Source organism: Cibotium barometz, chromosome 40, assembly GCF_041138505.1.
Source record: "Cibotium barometz isolate CiBa-2024 chromosome 40, ASM4113850v1, whole genome shotgun sequence".
In the NCBI taxonomy this organism is placed as follows: domain Eukaryota; kingdom Viridiplantae; phylum Streptophyta; class Polypodiopsida; order Cyatheales; family Cibotiaceae; genus Cibotium; species Cibotium barometz.
The window spans coordinates 36,651,361-36,677,219 of NC_141085.1; the positions used below are offsets into that span (position 1 = coordinate 36,651,361).

At 44.2% G+C, this 25,859-nt stretch overlaps 1 long non-coding RNA gene across 1 annotated transcript; it reads left to right on the plus strand.

The window, feature by feature from the left end:
* Nucleotides 1-17,749: 17,749 nt before the first annotated feature.
* Nucleotides 17,750-20,848, plus strand: LOC147615460 (uncharacterized). The gene is made up of 2 exons (XR_015262725.1): nt 17,750-20,454; nt 20,535-20,848. It is a non-coding gene; the product is annotated as an uncharacterized LOC147615460 (long non-coding RNA).
* Nucleotides 20,849-25,859: the final 5,011 nt, after the last annotated feature.

The window sequence follows — 25,859 nt, forward strand, 5'->3', positions numbered from 1 at the left end:
TTCCTATCATCCACCAAAAATGTCTGTAAAATTTAGCCGTGAGGTCGTCGGAGCCCGGGGTTTTGTCATCTTTTAGCTGCTGTAGGGCTTCCTTTAATTCGTCAATCGTGAAAGGGCGGCCTAAGGTGGCACGTTGAGGCTCCGTAACCCTGCGTTCCAGACTCTCTATCATCACCTGGATACAAGCGGCCCAGTCTCGTCGTCGTTCAGCGGCTCGATACCAACCACTGCACTCAACTCCTTAATGACTACTTTTACCAAAAATGAACTCATACCAATGTGGAGTAAAATCATAATGTGACTAGCTTTGCCACCAAATGAACTTGTATCAATGTGAAGTCAAATAAATGAGTACCTTTGCCATTAAGCAACATACATGCTCCTAAAATACAAAGAAAGAAGAGATTAATGAATACAATGAGCACATCATCTAACAAGGTTGACAATGTCATGAGGGGGTGTAACCATGTAAGGTGAGGCAAAGCAACACCTTGGTTACTATTGAATAGGGCATGTGTTTCACAACATACAATAGCAATTGCTCCAAGAGGCTTGCAGGTAGAGTACTCATGCATTTGTTTATCAAAGAGAGCTTATTTGTCGATAGAGTAGTCTAGGGATACAAGTATAGAGATGCTAAGTGGAAGATCTCAAGATTGGGGTCACAAATGTTTGTCACCTGTCGTTCGCAAAGTCCGGAGGGCTCAAGCAAAAAACTTCACCAAAATTGACAGGTATAATTGGCCTGCTTGTCAAGTCAATTCACATCGACCATTTATAGACCTAGTCTAGATTTACTAAAACCAAGTGATATTTGCAAGAATTAAAGGTTATTTCCAATTAAAAAACTAACCCAAGCATACAATTTGATAAAATACATTCTCAGTAATATAAGGAAACTGTAAGGGAGTGTCTACTAGTTTACAAAGATAGCTCTTTTAGCTATGTTAATAGATAGGTCTATTCAAGATCAAGCATGGACATGCCTTTTTTTAAGCTACCCTTTTCTTGGATGTAGGCCCATGAATGTTGGATGTAGACCCATGAAACTTTTGTTGAATGTAGAGCCGTGAGACTTTAGTTGAATGTAGACCCATGAGACTTTTGTTGAACGTAAACCCTTGAATTGGTTGAGGTGACTCAATCTAGAATTTCTACAGGATAAGTTAGTAGGTGTGATATTTTGCAGTATCATATGGTCATACCGAGGCAATTAGGAGCCTAGTTCTCTTCACCAAATACCAAGTCCCACATGAAGTCATGGCACTACCTAGAACTTGAAAAAGCATTCATTTTTATTAGGTTTTCACAAGAGCAATGGAAATATAGAGAGGCTAGACTGCTGAAGCTGGCATACAAGGGCACCAATATGAGAAATTAGGGAAGTCCATCAATTAGATTTCAACATTGTAGCTTGTCCCACTAAAGGGTTGTGATGTTTGGGTAGCCAAGGCCCTCTAGAGAGCTAGTAGAAAACATGAAGAGCAAGTGCCACCACCATAGGGAGAAGGAGGGAGGAAGAAGGGAAGAAGGAGGAGGGAGTGAAGGGGGATAGAGTCAAAGGCAATATGTAGGAAACAAGAGAACACCCAAAACACTCTCTTGGAAGAGAAGAGGGAGCTTGTATTCAACTTGGTGCAAACAGCAATGAAGACCAAAGTCAACCATTTGGTCTTTTATACATGTCACCTTTTGAAGGGAGGGCCAACCCTTTTCTTTTTTAGCACTTTCCCTCACTTTACAACCAAGGGCTCTTCGGCCCGTAGGGTGTCAAGGCATATTGCTAGTCTTACCATCTCTCCCTAATAGCGGAAATAGCGCTTGTGTTAACCATATTAGAGTCTTGGGACAAGCCTGGCGTTAGGAGGTGTTCCTAACCGACTCCCAAGTAGCACTTGTGTTGGCCTTGCCACTCCTAGGCTTAGGTGATTTTGGGATCAAACTCCTTGAGCGCCCTCACACCTTCACTTGTTTGTGGTCATGCATGATGCATGAGGCTCAAACCTGGAGTGGCGAGGCTCAGCTTTCGCGAGACACTCAACGGTAACCCTGTCTCAGAATATTTGGGGAACAAACTCCCTGAGTTTGACCTGTACTCCTTTCATGGCTATTTTCGTTGGCGTGGCTATTTCCGTGGATGTGGAGCTGAAAAGTGCAAGGCGCTTGCACTCCTCATGCTTCTATGGACGTGGCCCAAAAGTGTGCGTCTCCTTGTTCCGAGCGGTGGTAGCTGGAACATACAGCTTGTGCCTAGGATCCTTGAATCCTTGGACTTTGGAGCGGACTTTGGGTATTTGGGGATCAAACTCCATGAGTTTGAGCTATACTCCTTCCGTGTGCACATTGCCTGTAATCATTGACCTTGGTGTATTTAGGTATCAAACTCCCTTGAGCCTATCCGTTGAAGTAGATCATTCGGCATGGTCACCTTTACTCATTGATTACCCTGCATTTGGCGGCTGTACTCTATGGATGTTAACATGCCCCTTTCCTGACCCGTCCTCTGGTCAACTGCGCTGGAGGAGGTTGGTGGTGAGGACTGAATGCAGGATGGCGTAGTGGTCCACTTGCCTTGATGTGAGGTGAGTGAGGTACAAGCGGTATTTCCAAAAATGTGTGACATGCATATCCTTGTAAGTGCGGAGGTGATGCCCATGGAGATTGCGGACGCGGAGGTAGATGTGGAGGTCCTGGAACTGAGTCGACGAACTGGCATCGGGGTTGAAGACAATCTGGTTGTTCAGATTGTGGATGCGGTCGTCGATGGGGCGACTGTGGGCAGGAAGATCGTGAAGGAGTAAGAGGAAGATCGTGAAGGAGTAAGAGGATGAGGTGGTTGAAATGGACGGCGACAACGACAGCTGGATCTGGCACTGAGCCGTATGTGTCATTGAATGACTGTAGGCGGAAGCAAAAACCCTCCTGCGTCGTTTCTTTGGGAAAGTTGTACTTAGGAAAATTGTACAACACATTGGGGTCCTGTTGCTAGAGAACTCGAAAGGCGGCCCAAGTCCAATGTTGTTCCATGGGCATGTAAAGTGGGTGGACTCGACGATCGATGGGCACACTACGGTAGTAGCACCAAAATTTCTCCAACTTTAAGAAGGGGAGCTGCCAATTCGGTTGTAGATCGGCATCTACATTGGTCACTGGGAGTGGGGCATCGGGGGCGAGAGGCTATATTCTCCTCTTGTGCGCTTGGGATGCATATGGCGCCAGTCGTCGAATGACTGCGCTATGAACTATGTGAGGGGATGCACCTCAAGAATTTCGTAGAGCTGGAGGTGGGAGCTCTCGAGTTGGTGCTTCCAATGGTGCATTAGCGCACTATCTGGTAGCTCCTGAAAGGACTATAAGTCCGGACGCCAATGAACATCTTTAGGGGGAGAAACTGGCAGGGATGGCGGAGCGATGTCATTTGCAATCGGCATGGTCTCCGGCTCTCTGGCGCTTGCAGGAGTTGTGGTGTCAGTGCTTTGTACAAAATTTGCTGCTTTGAGCAGCGTGTTGAAGGCTTCATCACATGAAGGTCGATCGAAGCGCTGGAGGAGATGGACTGGGAGGGTCCGTGCTATGCCGTGGTGGTGTTAGAGACATTAGATGAGTACTCGGACAGTGTTGTCCGAGGGAGGGGAGGTTGGGTAGCTTGTTGGGTGGGTTGGGCGGGATCTAGGGGAGGCGGTAATGGAATATCTACAAGGGGGCCGTGGTATTAAAGAGGATGACTGCATTTTTTCCCTCTGCCTCGATTAGTTCCTCTGGCTATGCTACGTGAATTGTAGCACCCTATTAAAGAGGATTATTATTCCGAGGGGTTGGTAGGTGGTGGACTGGTAGGCCGTAAGGTGTCCTTGAGATTGGACTACTGAGGCTCGGCCATAGGTCTGCATCCAATTTATGTCTGCATGCAGACTTGCAGGGGTGCAGACCCATGGCGTGAGGTCCTCGGGGCTTTACAAGTTGCATCGCTTCATCGTCCACAGGATAATTAAGGGACTTAGTGATGACGCAGCACCAGGCTTGAAAATTAAGGGATGGGTGGATAGGGTTTGGAGATCGGAGGGGCGGAGAAGAGATAGAGAAGTGGATTGAAGGTCAAGAGAGAAATATGACATGGCTAGATGGGGCGGCAATGGTTGGGATTACGGTGGAGAATAGTTTGGAGGGTGTTAGAAGGAAGTGGAGTAGTGAGGTCTAGGTGGAATATAAGGTTTTGTGCGTGGAGTGCATCAAAGCGCATTTGCAAGGTTTGGGCGATTGTGCGTGGTACAAGTGTGTATGTGGCTAAGGCCCAGTTCACAGTGAAGCGGCGGAAAACACACTCAAAAATGAGCAATTCCAGGTGGAAAAGTTAAAAAATGCACACTTCCGCCACCCGAGTGTTCACACACAGGGCGAAAGGAAGACTGCACTAATTTTCTTCCGCCGCCCAGTGTGACCCTTTCGGGCGACGGAAGAAAGAATAAAACAAAAACATGGAAAGTAGAGCCAAGAGTTGATTGGTGCCAACATGGCACTTTTTGCCAAGTTGGAGGGTGGAAGAAGTTTGTTCCAAGGGGGGGGGGTTGGAACAAAACTCCCTTTTTTCTTCCACGATGTGGCACCTCTCAACCTTCTCTTCCGCCGCTCTATGTGAACACTAATGTCCATATGGCAACTTTTTGTTGGCTTCTACACTTTTTAAATTCCTTCCGCCGCCTTATGTGAACTGGGCCTAATTGTGCAAACACCTCCCTATACATCCTGAACTCCTGCTGCTCGCGGTCTTCCAACCCTGACTCCTCAGATTGGCCAGTGGCACGCTGGCTTTCAATTTCTTCTTGGAGGGAGACCGTGAGGTTCCTCTCTTGTGCCAGGAGATCGTGTAAGGAGCGGGATCTGTTGGTCGTGGGACTCCTGTGAGCGGGCATACCATTGCTCTGCCTGTGCATGCTGCTCCAGCGTTGTGCGTAGGGCTAACTCTACCTTGTCCACTTGATCCATGAGTGTCTGGACCAGGGATTCACTGGTGGCGAGGTCATCCTTGACCTTTGTAAGAGCGAGCTCGAGCTCATCCACCTGGGCCCGATATTCTTCGGCTCGATATAGTGCAGCATGGCCCGTTACCTGAGCTGCGACCATTGTCGACTGGCTTTCATGCGCAGAGAGCTGAGCTTGGATGAGACTGGAGGAGAGTTCTGAGGCTTGCTCCTGCCTCCTCTGTAAGATCGTGCGGGTGACCTGGGGCAAGTTGTGCCATGGCTTCAAAGAGGTGTAGCTCCATCACGTCCGCTTGTGACAACTGCTCTACTGTCATGTGGCTATAGTTGCCCTATACTAGGGCACGCTGCAAAATTGTATGGCCTCCACTAGGCCTGCCCATGGAGTGGAAGAGGTGCCGGTGGCGAAGGATGTCTCTTGAGGGGTGGTGGAGACTGAGACGAAGGGCGCAACAGGGGTGGTCAGCGTAGTTTCGGCTCCTATATGGAGGCCGATTTCGATTGTGTCATCGCCCTGGAGTTCTTGAATGAGAATAGGCCCTCCTTGAACATGTTTACCCTTATCTTGAGGACCTGCCTGTCGGAGGCGTAGTTGTCGTTGCATGAATTCGTGCAACTGGCGGTCCTCATATTGGTCGAGCGGTTGACTTGTTTTCGGTTGCACCTGAGTTACCGGAGTGCTCGCTCTCTTGGGCCTTATCTCTGTGTCTTCTTGCTCGGTCTGTACGGGACCAGTGGCGGATTTCTCAACGAGGCCGAAGCCGACTGGTGGATGCTGGCTTTTCAAGTAATAGAGGACCGGCATGTACAACATTGGATTGCCGATAACGTCTTCGTGGGTGACGAGATCATTTCGCATCTGGCTACAGAAGTAGTCAGCCCAATTTGTTTCTTGAAAGTTCACCATTCTTAGCAAGATATTGGGCACAATGGACTAATGATGGTCCGTGTGCTTAACTTGAGTGAGCCATTGCAAGGCTCTTGCTGGTCACTCTACTTTGGGCTTGTGGATGGCGGTGAACTGGATGCGGTCCCTGCACTTGTGGTGGTCGTAGTGACAGACCGTCTTGATGGCGTCGAGCTTCTTCTTCTGCTTGGAGTATTTATCCCCCACTATTGGTAGGTTGAACGCTGCCCGCACCGTGTCCTGATTGATCTGGTAGTGGTAGGGATTGCTTGCTATGTCACGCAGGACACCGATGTTGGTGTTGTTGTCGTACTTCTTGAGAAACTCCGCCAGCAGAGTCATGTCCAGGTGGCATGGGAGATGGGCTACTACTCTTCCCAAGCCTGCAAAGTTAAGTGCCTCCACAACTGTCAGGTCCTGGAGAGCGGCATATGCTGCTACTGTGTGGCAGTGGAGGGTGTAGTCGTCGCCCTCATAAGCGAAGCGCGAGTGTATCACGCAAGCATCTAGCTCTTGGAGCCATGCTTCTCCAACTGGCGAGTGTGCTTGTGAACGCATGATCTTGTACTCGCCTGTGGTTGGCGACGGGGTGCGCTTTCATGTTCTCATGGGAGGCGTGCTTGTTGCAGCCAGCTCTTCTTGAGTGGCATGCCTGGTGGAAGATTCTTCGTCCTGTAAGTCTTCCATGGGTATCTCGGTTGGCATGCAAATTGTGGCAGAAGGGGTGCTTTGGGAATCTGATGGGTAAGTGGCCTCTGGGTTAGGGCAAGGGTGGAGCCCCAGGTCAGCTTCGAACTTGAAGAAGTCATGTTCGGACTCCATCGCAAACAGGAGTGGAAGTTGAGTGACGAGGGAATCGGTGGATGAGGAAGAACAGGACATTAATTTGTTGTTTGGAATGTAGTGGAAGGGGTCAGGAAACTGTTAGATTTTTGGGTAAATTTTGACAGAGTTCTGGGCAACAACTATGGGGAGTTGGGGACGACCCGGCGGGGTAGGCCTACTTTTATAGATTTCCCATCCCCCGACCGGCGGGATAGTGGCAGTGTTCGAAAAAAACCCGAGTATAGTGTAATTTGCACCTGCAGATTTTTAAAATTACCTTCAAATTTGAAACTTAAGGGTATAAAAACCCGTAGATTTTGAGGGGTTGTAGAACAAAAACCTTCAAAATTTGAAAATTTTCTTTATAAATAATTTCACAATTTTTAGATGAAGGTTTTTTACTTTTTGGGAAAATAGTTTTTTTCGAACACTGGATAGTGGTATGGCGAACGGTCGGTGCTAAATTGGATGGCGAAGGTCGGGGCTGAACTTTGATGGCGAGCAGCGATGTTTGTCTTTGGCGTCGACTGGCAGGATATCGGGATCATGATGGTCGGGGCTGTACTTGGTCGGCGACGGTCGGCAACGAATAGTTTGGCGACAGTCGGCGTTGTACTGGTTTGGCAACGGTCGGTGGCGAATAGTTTGGCGACGGTCGGCGGCGAATAGTTTGGCGACGGTCGGCAGGGTAGTGACTGTATAAAAAACATAAAAGGAAGGAAGGAGTGGGGTGGGGGGAAAATGTGGTGACTGAGCGGAGTGCACTTGTGCGGTGCAAACGTGATAGTGAGGTCAGCATGCAAGAGCATGAACACCTGTAAAAATGCAAGAATGGACTCTAATCACCTGATGTTGACCATGTGTGCACGTGTGTTCGACAAGGACTAGTGGGTTGCGACGAGTGCGTCGGGTGAGATGCCTACCGTATTGACTCACCTAGACCTGGACGCGATTATGATGAATCCGGTGGAGGCGGGCGCTGTACTATGGCAGAGCGAGTAAGGAGCCATGCAGAGTATGTGTCTAGCTTGTTCTTTACCCTGGATGCCAGCGGCACATTTGTGTTGGACTTCCTTGTTGTTGTTGCTAGGTTCGTCCTCTTAGGGGAAGCGCTTTCGTGAGTCTACCCGTGGAATCGACCCTTGCTAGTGTGAGTAGGGTGGCGTCATTACCTTAGAGTGTTCGTCCCCAGGGGGAGGTTCTTGTGTAACTCTTCGTGAGGTGGAATTTGGTTCCTGCGGAGTTCCTCAACTGGTTGTGGCGATACTTGTGTTAAGTCGGACTGCCCGTGGCACCAGTGTGTATTTGGTACCTTGAGGCTGGCCTATTGTGTCCGGTGCATGATAAGGTTTAGAGTGTTGTCTCAAGACCTGTTTGGTGAAAACTCATTGATGGCCATAAGATTGAAAATGGTCCTTTGTCCTCAAGAAGGATTATGTGTTTAGGGCATGGGGTGGTGTCTTTTGCCAAACTTTGGGGGGTTGATGTGTTCTGTGTCATTATGTGCACTCAGGAAGGCATGCGGCAAACTTTTTAAGTGCATTACTTCAGTTTATTTGAGAGAGAGAGAGAGAGAGAGAGAGAGAGATTATCGTTTTCAAAAGACCCCAGAGGGAGAGTCTATGAGACCAAAAAATTTTGTACAATGTATCCATGTAAATACTTAACCATGGAAAAGAAAAAGAAGACTTACAAAACTAGCTACATAGGTTAAAGTATCCATGTGATGCTACATGAGTTCTTGTGGTGCTGCCTTCGACGCCTTCCGGGTTTGCACTGTCGATTTTCGAATCCAAGCGACCTTCTTGCCTTGGCCGCCTAAGTGAGCGGTGTTGCTCGAACTGTTGGCGATGTGTAGCTGTGGATGAGGCACGGTGCAACTTTCTTCGGGTAATGGATGTGTTTGGAGGAAGTGTTCTTGAGGCGACTGGAGCTGTTGTTGCTACTTTACCATTCTCTGGGCGTTGGTTCCGATTGAAGTGACGCTGGGTGCAGAGGATAGCATCTTATACTTGCAGCTCCCGAATTTCTTGGGCGGAGGATGGTGGCGTCGATCGAGCGTGCAATGGCATTGGTTTACCACTGCAGCGAGCCAGGGTTAGGGATACCTATAGCTTTTCCCATACCTCTCGGGAGATGAAGTTGTGGCTCGCTCATGGGTCCACGAGTGCTTTGATGCGCATGCGCAGGACCTATAGCTGAACAAGCAACCTAGCTGGCTCTATGTTAGCTCATCCATTAGTTGCATCTGTTCAATCGTTGCCTTAGGAAAGGTCATTTGTCTACGGTGTCGGATCTTAGCATTACGGATTCTGGCTTCCTTGATGGCCTGGCGCTTCATCCTGGCCACCTCTGCCTTGAGTTCTTTTTCTCTATGCCATCCATTTCTGTTCCATCAAGGATCTTTTTAGTTTGCTCCCGTTTAGGTAGCCATCCATTTTTGTTCCATCAAGGATGGCTATTCGACACGACCCCTGAGGAGTGATCTCAATTACGCGGTAAGGACCCATACCTTGGTATTTAAGCTTACGTTTGGTGTTGCGGACACTGTATAGGAGTGCCAAGTCTCCTTCTGCTAGGTCCTTGTTCTTGGGGACAAGCATTTTCTGAGCGAAATCTTTCGAGCGTCTGAGCGAAGGAAAATAAAAATGCTTCCAACTATGTAAAAATATGGTAAAAATAGATCGGAACAAAACATAGTTTCACTTAGAAATATGCAAAGTTTTATAGCAATGCCTATTTTATACACAAATATTTACATGAATCTTTGGGAATGGTGAGTAACATAATGGGATGGCTTTTGAAGAAACCACATGTAGAGCAAACTTCTCTATGAAAATTCCCTTATGATCCTTCTTACAACTTTTACTTAATAGGGGGTGACATTGAAAACCCTCTCTCAACCTAGCCTCTGAAAGGGTTTATCCAAAGAAACCTCATTGAAGTAAGCCATCAAGGTAGTTTCGCCAGCAAAACCCGTTTGAAGTAGGTCTTCTAAGGTAGTTTCGCTGACGAAACTACCATGGACAACACTTTTAAAAGTGGCATAACTTTCACATCTTATGTCAAAATATAGTCATTCAGCCACTCAAATTGATTGGAAAACCCCATTTAATCACATCTACGTGATTATATTTTGAAAAATCTTGCATATATAGTATTCAATATTATATCTATTTTATGGGAGTGATATATAAGCCCAAGTTAATACTTATCTATAGTAATTTAAACTTCTTTAGAAACATATCCATAAATATATTGTTATCTATGCTATGAAAATACTAGAAAGCTCTTGTCATATTGGTATAAATGTGTTTAATAAGTAATGATATATGTATAATATTATTACATTGAGAGTGATTATGAGGGATGTTTCTTAAAGGAATTATTTTTCAACACTTTTTAAAGGTAATAATAGGGGTACAAAGGATGTCTATGAAGAAGAAAATATATGTTATGTAAAATTGAATGAGTGACAATTCTATATGATCTTGTGATAAAGGGATATAGTTCTAGTGAAAATAAAAGTGTAAAAAGCATGTTTCCTAAAGAAATACAAATTTTTAAATCTCTTGAAAAACACGCTCGTATAAACCTGCTACTACTTGTAGTGTTTGCACACAATAGACTACTTGTAGTCTTTGCAAAGCCTCAATAAGGACGTCACCATATCTGCCTTCAACACTTCGACCAGCTCGGCCGCTTGGTAGCCCATCAACCAGCCTCCTACAACTCGGTGCATAAGATAGCTCCAACGCTAAATGCACCAATGACTCCAACCAGCCTCGATTCCAGCCTATCTCCTTCTCTCAGGGCTCATCTACAGCAACACAAGGCGGACCAGCGACCAAAGCCTCAACTATGCCATCCAAAGCTTCTGAAGACCCCCGGCTTCACCCACAAGGCCTCTTCAATGAGGACCTCCAAGACTGCGACCTTCTACAACACCAGCGAACTCCTAAGCCTCGTACATCCAAATATCCGCGCCAGCCCAAGCTCCTGATCAGTGGGTGCTGCTAGCGCAACTCCACGACCAGCCCGCTATCAGTGGCTCAACGCACCAAGCTTCTCCAACGACCGATTGCTGCAGTTGTAGAGTCCACAATAGCTACGACCATCGAGATTAGCTACGGCCAGCACCTCCTACAACGCATCAACAACAACGATAGGTGCCTTGCACACGGCTCTTGCTCGCAATCCATTATAGCGCATCACGGGCGCCTCTCCAAACAACACTCTCCAATGAAGGCTCAGCCTCAAGAGCGCATCGCTCAAAGCTCCAGCCTTAGCAGCAGCAGCAAGCCTAAACGGTGCTCCTACGACCGAGCTCCAAGACACAAGCCGCCTCCAAGACTCATACGACAGCTTCCAACGACTGCTTGCTCCGGCCACCTCCAAGACTCACTCTATAGCTCACGGGAGCCTCTCTGACGACACCTCCATAGTGCAGCTCCAAAAAGGCCAGTGCCTCTCTCCAACGCCCTCCGCTGCCTGCAAAGCCTAAGCTCTAGAGCACTTTAGGCTCACAACTCCTTCTTCAACGCCCACTTCTGCAGCTTCGATGACTCACTCTCGACAGCGAAATCTGACAAGGTGACGAAATCTAAAAGATTCAGTCAATATCTACGTTGGTACCCAAACTAGCAAGGTGACATGTGGCCCGTGTGCCATGTCACCTTATCTACCTAGTGGCAGATAAGACTGTCTCATAATTTTGACACGTGGCAGATAGGCCCTGACCCGCTGGTTAGGTCAGTTGACCCTGGGTTTGTTCACTGGTCAGATTTTGCCCACATGGCAACCTTATCCCACCTCACCTGGGCACATCACTAGCTCCACATCATCAACCACATCAGCATACAGCTCAGGTACCACACGTCATCACTTGGACTAGTCAATAGTTATCTGCCACCTCCTCATTGCCATGTGGCACTGACCTCTGCAAGCACAGTCCCTTGCCAGGCACATTGTGCACACACTACATGTGCACATTGTGCACACACTACATGTGCACACAGTTGCTACCTTAGCACACTGCTTCACAGGCACACCTCTTGCTAGGCATAGTGCCACATCATCATTGAGCACATTTGCACTCCTTTTGCCCCTCCACCTAGATCAAGTCGTATCTCTTGATCCAGGAAGAATTTAAGGGCGCTCCAAAAAGAAAAGTCGCTCAATTTTTTTGTGCTCTACACGCTCGTCACATCACGTGCACGTTTCAGCACAAGTTTCACTCACTTTTGAGCTTTGTCGATAGATCCACTTCCTACACACACATCCGCCTCTACATCGATGCATCTGACGCATCACTTAAAAAGAACAAAAGAAAAGGAATTATTTGTTGTTCTTTCTTCGATCGACGGTTTGACTAGATCACCATAGAGGGGACGCTTTGAATCTCCCCAAGTTGCCAATCTAAGTCATGCCCAAAATTCTCGACTAGTACCTACTCGGAGTCTAGTCCATACACTCACATACGGTTTCACATCATCACATTACTTGGAGCAGACTTCTGAGTGTTTAGAGGCATTGCCGATTGGTCAGTGGGCAGATAGCACAAGATTTGATTTCACACACACATGCCACCATTGTAAAGCCTATTTGGCTATTTCACGGCATTGTGCACATCATTTCAGCCTTGTAACGCCTCTTGGATATTCCCGACATCATTTGCCACAAGCCTTGTAATACAGACCGGAGTTTATATATTGTAGTTCTATCTTCACCCCGACAGTTCAGATTTCACTTGGCACAGTCAATGTTTTGTAGTTGATTCATACAGTGATTTTCACGACACTTTTACATTTCTTGCACCATGTCTACGACTAGCAACCTCAATCTGGAGGCACCTGCTAAGCTAGACAACTCCAATTACGGCACATGGGAATACCGAATGGAGACCATTCTTGTACTTTAGGACAAATGGGAGTATGTCAATGGATCTACACCTAGTAGCTCTACTCCGCCTGTTGTTCACAACACTAGCCGGATCTACAGTGGGATCAACAGGATCTACAGTGGGATCTACAACTACACAAATAGTTTCCGCACCTATAGTAGATCCTACCATTGCCCGAGCACAGGCCGAATGGGATAATAAAGACAAGTACACATATTATCTGATCAAGCAGAATGTGCAAGATGCCATGCTAGGACAACTCAACACAATCAAGACATCCAAAGAAGCATGGGATATGTTTGCAACTCTCTATGAGTCCAAGAACACATCCAGGATTCTCACACTGAGAAACCAAATCAACCAGAGTTTCCGCAACAGCAGCAGGCGAAACTGGTAATGCTTATATACTCCGGATAAAAGACTACAACAATCAACTCGCAGCAGCAGGAGAGACTATGAACCCCGCAGAAATGGTTCAAGTCATCCTGAATGGACTAGGAGAGGGATACGAGAATCTAGTCCAGAGTATTGCCATCCAACAGCAAATACCGACATTGGAAGAACTCCAGTCAACAGCCCTACTTTTGGTGAAGAACTCACGACTCAAACCATTCAAGCACGCAAAAGTCATTCTAATGATCAAGCATTCACAGCTTTAGACAGAAGCAGAGGCAGAGGCAGATCATTCCAGCGAAGTGGTCATCATCAAAAAAACAACAAAGTTAGAATCGGCATCAGCATCATCCTCAACAACATCACAATCAGCAAAGAGGAAATCATTCCAACCGAGGAAGATTCCAAGGACGAGGGAATGCATCCATCAACGTGTCAAACATCCAGCGCATGATAATCATCGCAGGAAATTGAATGTGATAACCAACCATGTTGCAGGATGGGGAGCTAAGGGAAACCGGTCATCATTGTTCCGTCAGGCACTGGGAGAGAACTTGGAGATGAGCCTCTCGTAATTGCGCACAACCTTCAGCTTTGGGGAAGGAACTCAACTTGATTATTAGCCCTAACACACTAAGAGCATGTGTCAGTGTGCTGGAACTCACCACCATATTGAGTTCCTTGTCCGCTGTCGAATGTTGTGCTCGAGTGAGCTCACTTCCAAGATCAGCTTCCTCTTCTAGTGCCTTGAAAGAAGTTGCTATGAAAAAGGTTATTTCAATTATGAGGTGCTCAGATTGTATCATGCATAAATACGAGGAGTTCCGAGTTAAAATTGTAAGAAAGTCCTACCTACGATAGCACTACGAGGTGCTCATATTAACCCCTGCATACAAGGCACCAAGTCAAAATTGTAAGAAAGTGCTAATAAGGGCAAAAAGTGACACCCAATCCTGCCAACAGTGGTGGTGTTGACAAGTACTAAAAGTGTTTAAAGAAGTGTCACAAAGACAAAGTGCTAGCATCTTTGTATGTAATCTGTTTTGTTAAATGTTTTCTTCAGATGTAATTTATTGTGTTTCAATTTCGATGTAATACTATTATCGCAAAAACTATCGGATGTAATTTCTTTTGTTTCAATTTCAATGTAGTACCATTATCGCCAAAACTATTGTTACTGTTACTTCGGTAGTGAGAGTGGCTCTAAAGAAGAACAAATGGCATATTTCTGCCCTCGTTTACATTTTTACTGTAACCATAGGGATCGTTGCACAAGAAATTTTTGAAAAAATTGTTATTACTGTACTGAAAATGGTTCCAATAACCAACGCGGCAGTTGCAAGGAAACTATACTAAATTGCAAATGTCTACATTTTCCTTAGCTTGGAACTAAAATAGCTCCAAGAAAGTGTGCAGTGGTTGACAAATTGTTGCACAAGGAGTAATACGACTAAAATATCTCCAAAATAACAATATTTTCCTTGGTTTAGAACTAAAATAGCTCCAACATCCAACGCGGTGGTTGTGGATATGGACCTTGAGGGGTCCCCTTTAGAGATTGGCATGCCACGGTGGTCTTCATGCCAACGTGGTGGTCTCTCCATGCGAACATCATTTCTTGAACCAACACGGTGGTCAGCAAAACAAACATGGCAAGGCAAAGGCTGTGTCATGTAGTCAGGCCAGAGGAGCAATAATCTCTGTGCTCATGAGTAAATGCATATAGTGCAATGTGTCGAGATCTATGTTATTGACCATTAGAATTGTGATTGGGTTAGCTCAAACACCAGTTAAGGCTTGAGGAGGTAGGCACTGGAACCTAAATGCATTTGTGTTGGTTTAGGATTACATATAACCCACACAAGATATAACCTTTAGTAAATCCCAAACAACCACCGTGCTTATTTCAGTAAATCTTCTCTCTAAACAAGGGAAAATGTAAATCCCAAAGAGTAAACTAATTGCAAACAACCACCGAGCTTATTTCAATCAATCTTCTCTCCAAACAAGGGAAAATGTATATCCCAAACAGTACACTAATCGCAAACAACCACTGAGCTTGTTTTAGTAACAATCACTGTGCATGAGGGACCATCTAATTCATAGGTTCAGATTAGCATTCAGCCGGAATCAGACGTAATAACAATGACTGTGCATGAGGGACCATCTAATTGATAGGCTCAAATTAGCATTGAGCCGGAATCAGACTGTAATAACAATGACTGTGCATGAGGGACCATCTAATTCACAGGCTCAAATTCAGACTGTAATAACAATGACTTTGCATCTAGTTCACAAGCTTAGATTAGCATTTAGTGGGTTTATCAGGCTATAATAACAATAGTTTAGAATGAGAACTAGCATTAAGCTAAGATAGACTGTAATAACATATCACACTATTAGAGTTACCATCTAATTGCACGTCATGGCTAGACGATGATGTATATGACCGCCTACGCTAGGCTAGGCTACCAGTCAGCAAAGCTGGGTGTATGTGCCACCGCTCCTCCCCCCTCCTCCCATTGAATTATTATGATCTTGGCTACGATGATTGAGAAATTCTCCCATGGCAACCATCTAATCGCTACTCATGGGGCTAGACAATGATGTAAATAACCGCCTAGGCTAGGCGAGGCTACCAGTAAGCTTGGTGCCTGTGCCACCGCTCCTCCCCTCTCTTCCTATTGAAGATGGGTTCTTGCCTAACAATTTTCCTGCCTAATAGTTTTGAGGTATCTTCCCATGGTCACATTTTGATCTTCTTGATAATGAAATTAAAAAACATTCCTAAAACTCATGACAATAATATGTTGAAGGCTACTATCCTACAATAATAGTTGACAATATATGGTATTATGGATAAATATTCGAGCGAATACATATATACCTTACCTAAGCACTTCATGGTTAGCCAACTAGTAACAAAATATCGAATCCATCCAATAGTCTAGGTTCTGAGGTCAAGGTCCACTTACCTGCCACCATCCAAAAAAAAATAGTTGTTAGAACAACGGAGTTTTAAATGGGTAGACAAGTAATGCTTGCACACCGCGGCTTGTTATCTCTTTACCTAGGAAAAATAGACCCATCGGGACTCGTATTTGCAAAGTGAAACTGCTAGGGGGACATCATGAAATGTTGAAGATAAGCAGAGAGATTAGGAGAGGGGCCAAACAAACTAACCTGAGAAGACGCCATGAGTGCAAGGGAAAGATACGAGAAAGGAAGCGTCAGGTGAGGAATGAGTAGAGAAGGGAGGAAATAGATAGCTAGAAGGGGGATGAAGCACTATAGAAATAGGGTACCATCTTCCCCCTAATAAATGTCTATCACATGCACCATAAAATAGGCATATGCTACCGACTAATATCCATATTACAATATGAAAAAAGTTTTTTCCACCTTTATCTGAGCATCGTGTGCCATGTTGTTTATAGGTTTCTTTTTTTAAAAACACACACACACACACACACACACACACACACACACACACACACACACACACACACACACAAACAACTTGGGGAGCATTGTGTTTTTTGAGATCTTGAAAAAAATTTGATAATGTAAACTTTAGTATACTAGAATATGGGACTGGTTTCTACTTATGCTATATTAACCAAAGGATTTGGGATATAGCCGTAGTGGCTTTACCATGGTTTGAGATTTACCAAGGCTAGTCCCTTGGATGTGTGGCAACCATAGCTCTAACTTTTTGATTCCTCCCCTAGGGGACCCTTAGAGAACCAAAGTCTGTTTTCTCTCTTTTTCTCTTATGCATATGCTTTTCCTGCTCTTATGCTTATGCTCTTTTCCCCTCTTCTCTTTCCCCTCTTTCAATCTCTTTTTCCCTCTTCCTTCTCTTATTTTCCACTCTCTTTTTCTCCTCTTTTCATAAGCATATGCATTTGCCTATGCTTATGCTTATGCATGAGCATATGCTCATATGCTCATGCATAAGCACAAGCTTATGCTTTCTCTTTTTTTCTCTTATGCTCATATGCTCATGCATAAGCATAAGCATATGCTTTCTTTCTTTTTCTCTTATGCTTATGCTCTTTTTTCCCTCTTCCTTCTCTTATGCTTATGCTCTTTTCCTGTCTTCTTTTTCCCCTCTTTCGATCTCTTTTCCCCTCTTTCAAACATATGCTTTCTCTCTTTTTCTCTTATGCATATGTTTTTTCTTATCTTATGCTTATGCTCTTTTCCCCTCTTCTTTTTTCCCTCTTCAATCTCTTATGCATATGTTTTTTCTTCTCTCATGCTTATGCCTATTCATGAGCATATGTCTCCTTCTCCTTTCCTTCTCTTCTTTTTCCCTCTCTTTTTCTCTTCTCTTCATAAGCATATGCCTATGCCTATGCTTATGCTTATGCATGAGCATATGCTCATATGCTTATGCATAAGCACAAGCATATGCTTTCTCTCTTTTTCTCTTATGCTCATATGCTCATACATAAGCATAAGCATATGCTTTCCTTCTTTTTCTCTTATGCTTATGCTCTTTTTTCCTCTTCCTTCTCTTATGCTTGTGCTCTTTTCCTCTCTTCTTTTCCCCCTCTTTGGATCTCTTTTCCCCTCTTCCTTTTCTTTTTCCCCTCTTTCAATCTCTTTTCCCCTCTTCCTTCTCTTATGCTTATACTCTTTTCCTCTCTTCTTTTTCCCCTTTTTCAATCTCCTTTTCCCCTCTTCCTTCTCTGCTTTTCCCCTCTTCTTTTTGCCTTCTTTCAATCTCTTTCCCCCTCTTTCAATCTCTTTTCCCCTGTTTCAAACATATCCTTTCTCTCTTTTTCTCTTATGCATATGTTTTTTCTTCTCTTATGCTTATGCATGAGCATATGTCTCCTTCTCCTTTCCTTCTCTTCTTTTTCCCTCTCTTTTTCTCTTCTTTTCATAAGCATATGCCTACGCCTATGCCTATGCTTATGCTTATGCTTATGCATGAGCATATGCTCATATGCTTATGCTTATGCATGAGCATATGCTCATATGCTCATATGCATAAGCATAAGCATATGCTTTCTGTCTTTTTCTCTTATGCATATGATTTCTCTCTTTTTTCTCTTATGCATATTCGGTTCTTTTCCCCTCTTTCAATCTTTTTCCCCCTCTTCTTTCTCTTCTTTTCCCCTCTCCTTCTCTTATGCTTCTCCTTCTCTTTTCCTTGTCTCATGCTTCTCTTATGCTTCTTCTTCTCTTATGCATATGCTTTCCCTCATATGCTTTGCATATGCTTATTTCCTTCTCCTTAGTCGTATTTGGTTCTTTTTTCACATGCTTCTTAGCCATATTTGGTTCTTTTTTTTTTCCAAACAGATTCTAAATGGAACAACCACGCCCTCACCCACGGCTCGGGTGTCCTCCCTAAACCCCAACCTGGTTCCCCACATCGCAGGGATTATAGACATAGCTTCTCTACTAGCTCATGTAAGAAAATTACGCAAGAGAGTGACTGGGTGAAGTACAACGGGGGGGTGCGTGCTTTTGGGTGGGGTCCAAGCTAAAGGATAGTGGAACAAGGGCATCTAAGGAATGCACGACACAACCTACGAGATCTTCGTAGGTTGTGGAGAGATCACCATGATCGGAGGATGTAAAGGACATAATGGATTGTGTGGAGGTATTCGTGGATTGCGAGTACATAATCGCTGAAGGGCATGACCGCATATTAGAAGAGGTGGAGGATGAGGTCCCCAGTGACCTGCCTAGCGGTGCGGGGGAGGAAAGTACCTCAGACAGTAATGCAAAGCAACAGACCTTTTCCACCATTTTGGCATTTTTGAAGAATCTTTCTTTTGGAGACATATTTTTTATATACATAATTTTGGAGACATACTTTTGTTCTCTATTATATATATATATATATATATATATATATATGAAAATCTTATTGGATTCCACTTGTCTTTCATAAGTATTTGTTTTTTCAAAACTGGCTTTTCATAATTGTCTTAAGTAAATAATTGTCCTTTCATATTTATCCTTTATGCGTTGATGTCATTTCATAATTTTCACAAGTGATTAATTGCCTGCCCGTAATTTCTTGAGTTTGAATTTCATAATTGTCTCAAGTAATTAATTATCTTTCCGCTTCTTACCCGCTCTTGTTTTTTGTTTTGTGGTTTCGTGTTTGTGTCTACGTTTGTCTAATCCCCCCAAATTAGACATGGGATCACATCGCACATCTGATGAGTACAGAAACCCTCGTAGGAGGAGACATCATGATCTCTACTCTCCAGAGGTCTTTGATTCCACTCAAGCGACACCTCAGGGGCCTAGCCCTGGCCCGACTCCTCTCGGACGTAGCACTGTGACTACCCCTCGGGGAACTCCTTTGCTAGCAGCCCATGGCTTTATCTGGAGTCTCGATGAGTTTGTCGCATAGATGACCGATGCGGAGGCAGCAAGATTCTTCTCTCTGCTATCCCAGAGGACCTTAGAAAATCCCTCTCCTACACCGACGGTTGGACCTACTATTTAACCGTCCCCTCTAGCCCCTTCGACTGAGGGGTCATCACCTGGGCATGCCCATCGTAAGGGAAGGAAGAGTAGAAAGGGTCGCTTATGTTGTGCTAACTCGAGAGATGTAGACGAATTAGCACTCTCACATTCCTACAGGTCTCCACTTGGTCCCGAGCAGTACCAGCCAGGTCCGTTGCCCTCTCCTACTCCCACTACTACTCCGCACTCCATAAGCACTCGTAGTAGTAACACCACTCGCTCTGACTCTGCCACTACCATGAGTCCTCCTTACCCGGTCGAGGACCTGTCCTATGAAATCACAGTTGTTGGAGAGATAATAGAGAATAAAAAGGGCTCAGCAATGATGGCCACCATGAGGCGGTTGATGAGCCACCACTTCAGGAGCGGCATAAGTATTGATTGGCGGTACCAAGATGAGGGAAAGAAGCAGTCAGTCTCATCGATGAATTGAAAAGACAATATCCTAACTCTCCAAATTGGGAGTTCAATTTGGATTACATGAAAGAGCGCATGGGGGTCCTCTTGAAGCATTGTAGGTCAACCTTGCGTACTTCCATTGCAAAGGGGAAGGCTAAACCCTGATGGGCAGACAAAGTTGACTAGAAGTTTTTGAAGAAGCAGTACAGGGACCATCCCAAACTATTTGAGGGTCAGAGGAGGGCTTCGAGGAGATGGCTGGACTCCATAGGTACTTCACACTTTGGTGCAAGCGGACGGTTGGGGCGTTCGAGGCAACAGTGGTAAGTTTACTTCTTCTCATTTAATATATTGTTCTATTTGGTTTACTACATATTGCATGCACTTTATCTAGCTCTCGTAAATTGGGCCCACATCAAGCTGCGATGGGTCACCTTCCTAGAGACATGGAGACGAGATGCGCATTTTGCGTAGGAACAAAGCCGTAGTTTATTGAGCAGGAGGCACTGGGAGCAGCAATCAATTGGGATGAGGTGGCTGCTCGCATGGTATAAGCGTACTCCTACTTGTAATCTCACTTTTTAAATTGTTTTATTCTTTAAGTTCTAACCTAATTTTCAATTAATAGGGTTTCACTCTTAGAATCAAAGCTCCCATCAGCGGAGGTGAGCAGTGATGATGAGGGATTAGGCTTACATGGCTTCGACGAGGGCCAGAGATCAGGCGCAACTCATGAGGGCCAGGGATCAAGTGCAACTCATGAGGGCCTAGGTTGAGGCCAGCATGACGAGGACGAGGACAACGATTCGGATGAGCAGTAGTAGTAGTATTAGTGGTAGTTTGCATATACTTTGCCATGTATATGCTCTTGTATGTCGGCTCGTTTGAGCAATTTTGTATCACCATTTTCGAAAGGGTAATTTTGTAACAAACAATGTTGTATATCTTCGACATGTATATGCTTCTGTCGCTTGGCTCGTTTGAGCGATTTTGTATCACCCTTTTCACAAGGGAAATTTTGTAACAAAAAACATTCTTTTGTAATTACTAAAAAAAACATTCTTTTGTAATTACTAAAAAAAACATTAGTGGGAAAAAACAAGGCTTGCTGTGGCCCTCTTTAGCCCCACTAATGTTTTTTTTAAGCTTCTATTAATCGTCGCCATATAGCAACGTTTACCAGTGTCGCTATATAGTGACACGAATATAGCGATTGCCATATAGCAACGTTTACCAGTGTCGCTATATAGTGACACTAATATAGCGATCGTTCTTTTTCGACGCTAGTACTGATGTAAAAACCGACCTTTGCGCTCGGTAAAAAAAAACCTTTTTAGTGTTAGAAAAGTCGATATTTTCGTCGGAAAAGGGCCTCTGCCTTGTAGTGTAGAATTGGAAGTAACTAGTACAAGATGCAATAAGTACGCGGGCGTGTCGTCGCGGGAACTGCTAGAGTAATGATGGGCATAAGTGGATAGGCGAGGGAGGCAAGGAGTGAATGTGAGAGACTAGACTAGACTTGAGGGCTGAAACGAGGAATCCAGCATAGGAGGCAGGACAGCAATGGGAAGCCATTAGTAAGGGAGATAAGAGTGCTTCCCTGCATCGTGGTTGACATTGGAAAGGCCGCTCAGTCAGCTGCATGCCTCAGTTTGAGCGTCGACATACCCGCGTGTTGCCTTATTGAATGATAACCGGTTGCACCTTCTCGAGCCATTTTAGCAAGTTCAGTACGTGCTCTTTGACACTCATCCCCCCGCAAAAATCCACGCGTTCTCCATGAGACAGCCACATGCGTTGCAACATGCAATAGTGCGCCTAATTTTTAAGTGCCAATTAAAAATATTTTAGCCCCGACCCCCCTTCCCCTCCCCCTAAACCTACCCCCTCCCCGCCCCCCCCCCCTTTTCCTTCTCCTTCCCCACACTTTCTCCTTCATTCCCTTTAAACTACATGTCTTTTCACAAATTAGAAAACCACGTGGTCATTTATAATTGGCAAAGAGTAAAATGTGAGATTTTATGGTCATTTAAATGTTTAGAATTCAAATTTCAAGCCCTTTGTTAAAAGATACAATAGGAGAAATCAATGTTTTGGATCCAATGTCCTCAAGTACTGCACCATTGTGTCTCTTAGTTCTATTGCCTCTGGCATGTCCTCCTCACCACCATATCCAGCCACACGGTTCTCAATCAAGCCATCATTCATGTTAATGTCCTCTTCATCATCGTTATTGTCATCATAGTCAAGGGCCATGTTGTGTAAGATGCAACATGCATGGATGAGTCGTGGAAGATGGTGCAAATTCGGATTCTTTATGGGCCGAGCAAGGATACCCCATGCACCCTTTAATCATCCAAATGTTCTCTCCACAACAATGCGAGTGGATGACAAATTATAGTTGTAATCTTGTAGCTCTGGGGCTCCTCCAAGTTGAACATGTCTAGATGGGGATCATCAACCGAGGAAGTAATGGAAAACCTTCATCCCCAACTATCACTACTACACACTAGCCCTATTCCAACACTTAAGCACCGACGTTTAGTGTGTGCGGGGCGCTAATCGTCGATAATCAAAGCGAGATTAGTTAAGTGTTACTATATAGCAACTTTAGACAAGTGTCGCTATATAGCGACGTTTAAAGAGCATCGCTATATAGCGACACTTATTAGACTTGTGAATGGTCATTATATAGCCACACTGAGATAGTTTCCTATAGTGATGTTTTACAGAGCCCATACTACCGACCTTAAAAGATAGTTTTTCCCAATGACAATTTTTTTTCCTTTTCATACATGTTTGATCCTTTGAGATAATTAAAGTACAAGAGCATGTACATCAAGTTTGAAGCTCATACATATATTCATGTCCAAGTTTGAGATGAAAAAAATCAATGAAGAGCATTTACATCAACGGCTTCATCTTGAGCCAAGTTTAACGTGCCAAACAAGTCTATCTGTAACTCTATACCGAGTTGATCTCCTACATCATCATTGTACTCTAGCATCGTACATTCACCTAAGACTTGATCATCTTCTTCAATAAAGTGTGGTGATTCTTGATGATCGTCATCTTCTTCCTCAATATCGTGATCTCCATCTTCCTCCCGTACGATGTCATTATGAGCATCTTCATCTTGGCTCATATTGTGATCTTCATCTTCTTCACTAGATCCATCTGGATCAATTGGATCCGACATTGGTAGTGGCATCTCCATATCCACATCTCTATCTTCAAAACTTTGCTTGCTTCGTGGTGCAACTTGGATCATGTACCACCATCTTGGATCAGAACGATCCGGATGAAAAACCACCTATATTGAAGATGGGTGCCAAATGCCATCAATTATATATATGAAATTATGCTTAAGTACATGTATCAATGGATCTTTAAAAATGAAAGCTTCGATTAATTAAATCATTACTATGCACTTGCTCACAATGCTTAGGAAGAACAAAAGTATCACTTTCATCGGTCCAAAGTTTGGTGGAGTCTATTGCAAAGAGACCGCTACTGTCTTTTCTCACTATCGCATGGTTACCATTGTAAATAGTTCTAATCCATTTTACATCAAGAATGAAATACTAAATCGTCTAAAATCAATTTCATAGATTTTGCATATGGTTCCACAATAATCCAACTGTGAGGAGAGAAGATTGGTATTCGAAGCACTTGCTCGGCTATCTTGTGTGAAGTTAACCATGACTCCACAATCATACGTGACTCTCTTTGAATCGATGCATTCCACGTGAAAATATCGTCCATATGACCATAATGCACTGTACTTTTTGTATTGCAAAAGAGAATCATTAAAACAATGAAGATGCAACTATTTTATAGTGACTATTGCCACAAATAATTACTTAATACATCAAGAGGTAAGAAACTTACATGCATCATACATCCAGATGATAACTCTCGCTCGTGCTTGTTTATTGTCTCTCCATCGCGTTTGGCTTTACGTTGAGCTAGTTGTAGCCAATCAAGTGACAAGTGAGTGGGGAGAAGGGCAACATCCCGTGGATATGGTTGTGATTGCCTGTAAATTACTCTGAATCTCTTCCTTGCAACTATTCTTTTTGCTTTGGCCGCTTCGTATCTCTCAATCCACTTCTGCATCTCCTTGCTATTGAGGATACAAAACTTATTGAATTTCTCCATTTGCTCTTCACTCATCTTTCTTTCAATCCATTTTCCTTGGGGAACCTCGCCAACGATGCGATCATCATCCTTGTTATGCCAAGCTTGTGGCATATCGGGATCCGTGGATGCAAGAAACTCCGTGATATATACTAATGACTCTTGCACAAGCCATCCCTCTGCCATGCTTGCTTTTGGTCTTGCTCTTTGTCTTACAAATCCCTTCAAAGTTTTTATAAACCGCTCGAGAAAAAACATCCACCGACTATGAATGGTACTTGCAATGGCCACCTCATCAGCTATGTGCACAAGCAAGTGCACTTGAGTTGTCATAATGCTCAAGGGAAAGTGCTTCTCAAGCAAGCATACGGCTTTGATGGAGTCCACCCTAGCCTTCTCAATGCTCGATATGGAGATATCTTTTTGAGATATCCACCTATCTCACATGCCCATGTAAGATATATTCATAATCAGTCTACAGATTATTCAGCTTAAATTGAAGAAAAGGCAATCAATGCGATTTGATAGTAGGCATACCTCACAATACCACTGATCTTGAATATAGCATTTCTAACATCTTCTTGTTAGCACCCTTTTACTGTAATTGGGAGGATGAACTATCAAAGCAACAAAGAAGTCATGTCAATAATATAACATAATCATAATTACACTAACGCATCACGATTATCGGTACACTAATCCTACAGCTTAGAATACCTGTAAGACCTTGTGCCAATCATGGGACTTGAGCCCACTAAGCTTATTGTCCTTTGAAAATGCTCCTTTCAAGCAATGCATGTACCGTGTGGGTGTTTGAAAAGAGGCAATGTCCGCCTTGACCGTCGCTGCCTCCTCTCTCATGGTGGAGAGGATCCATGTTGCTTTCGGGAGGATAACTTTTCCCGAAGCACGCACTTGGGGCCACAAACGAGACATCCTATTCATAGCACGCAAGTCTTCTCACACTCCTCTTGAGTTTTTGGATCCAACCAAGTGTGCCCAAATAGTAGCCCCCACATTCTTGAAGATATACATGGGATCCAAGAGATGATTGATTTGTAACTGACCCCAATAAGGAAGCTCATGAAAGATGGATAGCCTCTTCATACCATGAGGAGGTTCCTCTCCATTTGCCCTCCAAGCTTGAATCCAGTCACTTGCCTTCAAATATGGTGGTGGTGGATCAAGTTGACCTCCATGCACGAGATGGTCCAGCGGAAGATATCGAGCATGACTTTCATAAACATTTTTCCTCATATGTTTGGAGTATCATATCCAAGTGATTTCAAACCTGGTCCACAAACAGGACAAGCATGGTACCCACTTGTAAGAAGTTCTGCACGCGTGCATGAATGTGTTAGTATAAGATATGCGCGCGAAAGAGAGTCATAAAAGCATAATCCTATATTATACATGTAAAGACACAACCACGTACTTGCGCACTCTCCATATCCTGGGTAGTCATGCATGGTCCACATCAAGATACCCTTGACCTAAATATCATTGGTATGTCTAGGAGCTCTGGAAATATCGAAGACCCACACTCTTCTCCATAAGATCTGTAACTCCTCTATATCAAAGGTGCCATGTACACACCCATATTTTTGGCCTTGTACTTCCCTAGCACAAGTAGTGCAAGCATGAGGTGTCCTTTCTTTACAAATGAGCTTATGATGCTTAAAATGGCAATGTCTATTCTCTTATCCCTATCTATTAACAAAAAAAACTCAGTACCTCCGTTGCCAACACTTTTCCTAAAATCTCCATTAGACAATTTGTTTTTTAATGTCTCATTATACCAGAGTCTACTATT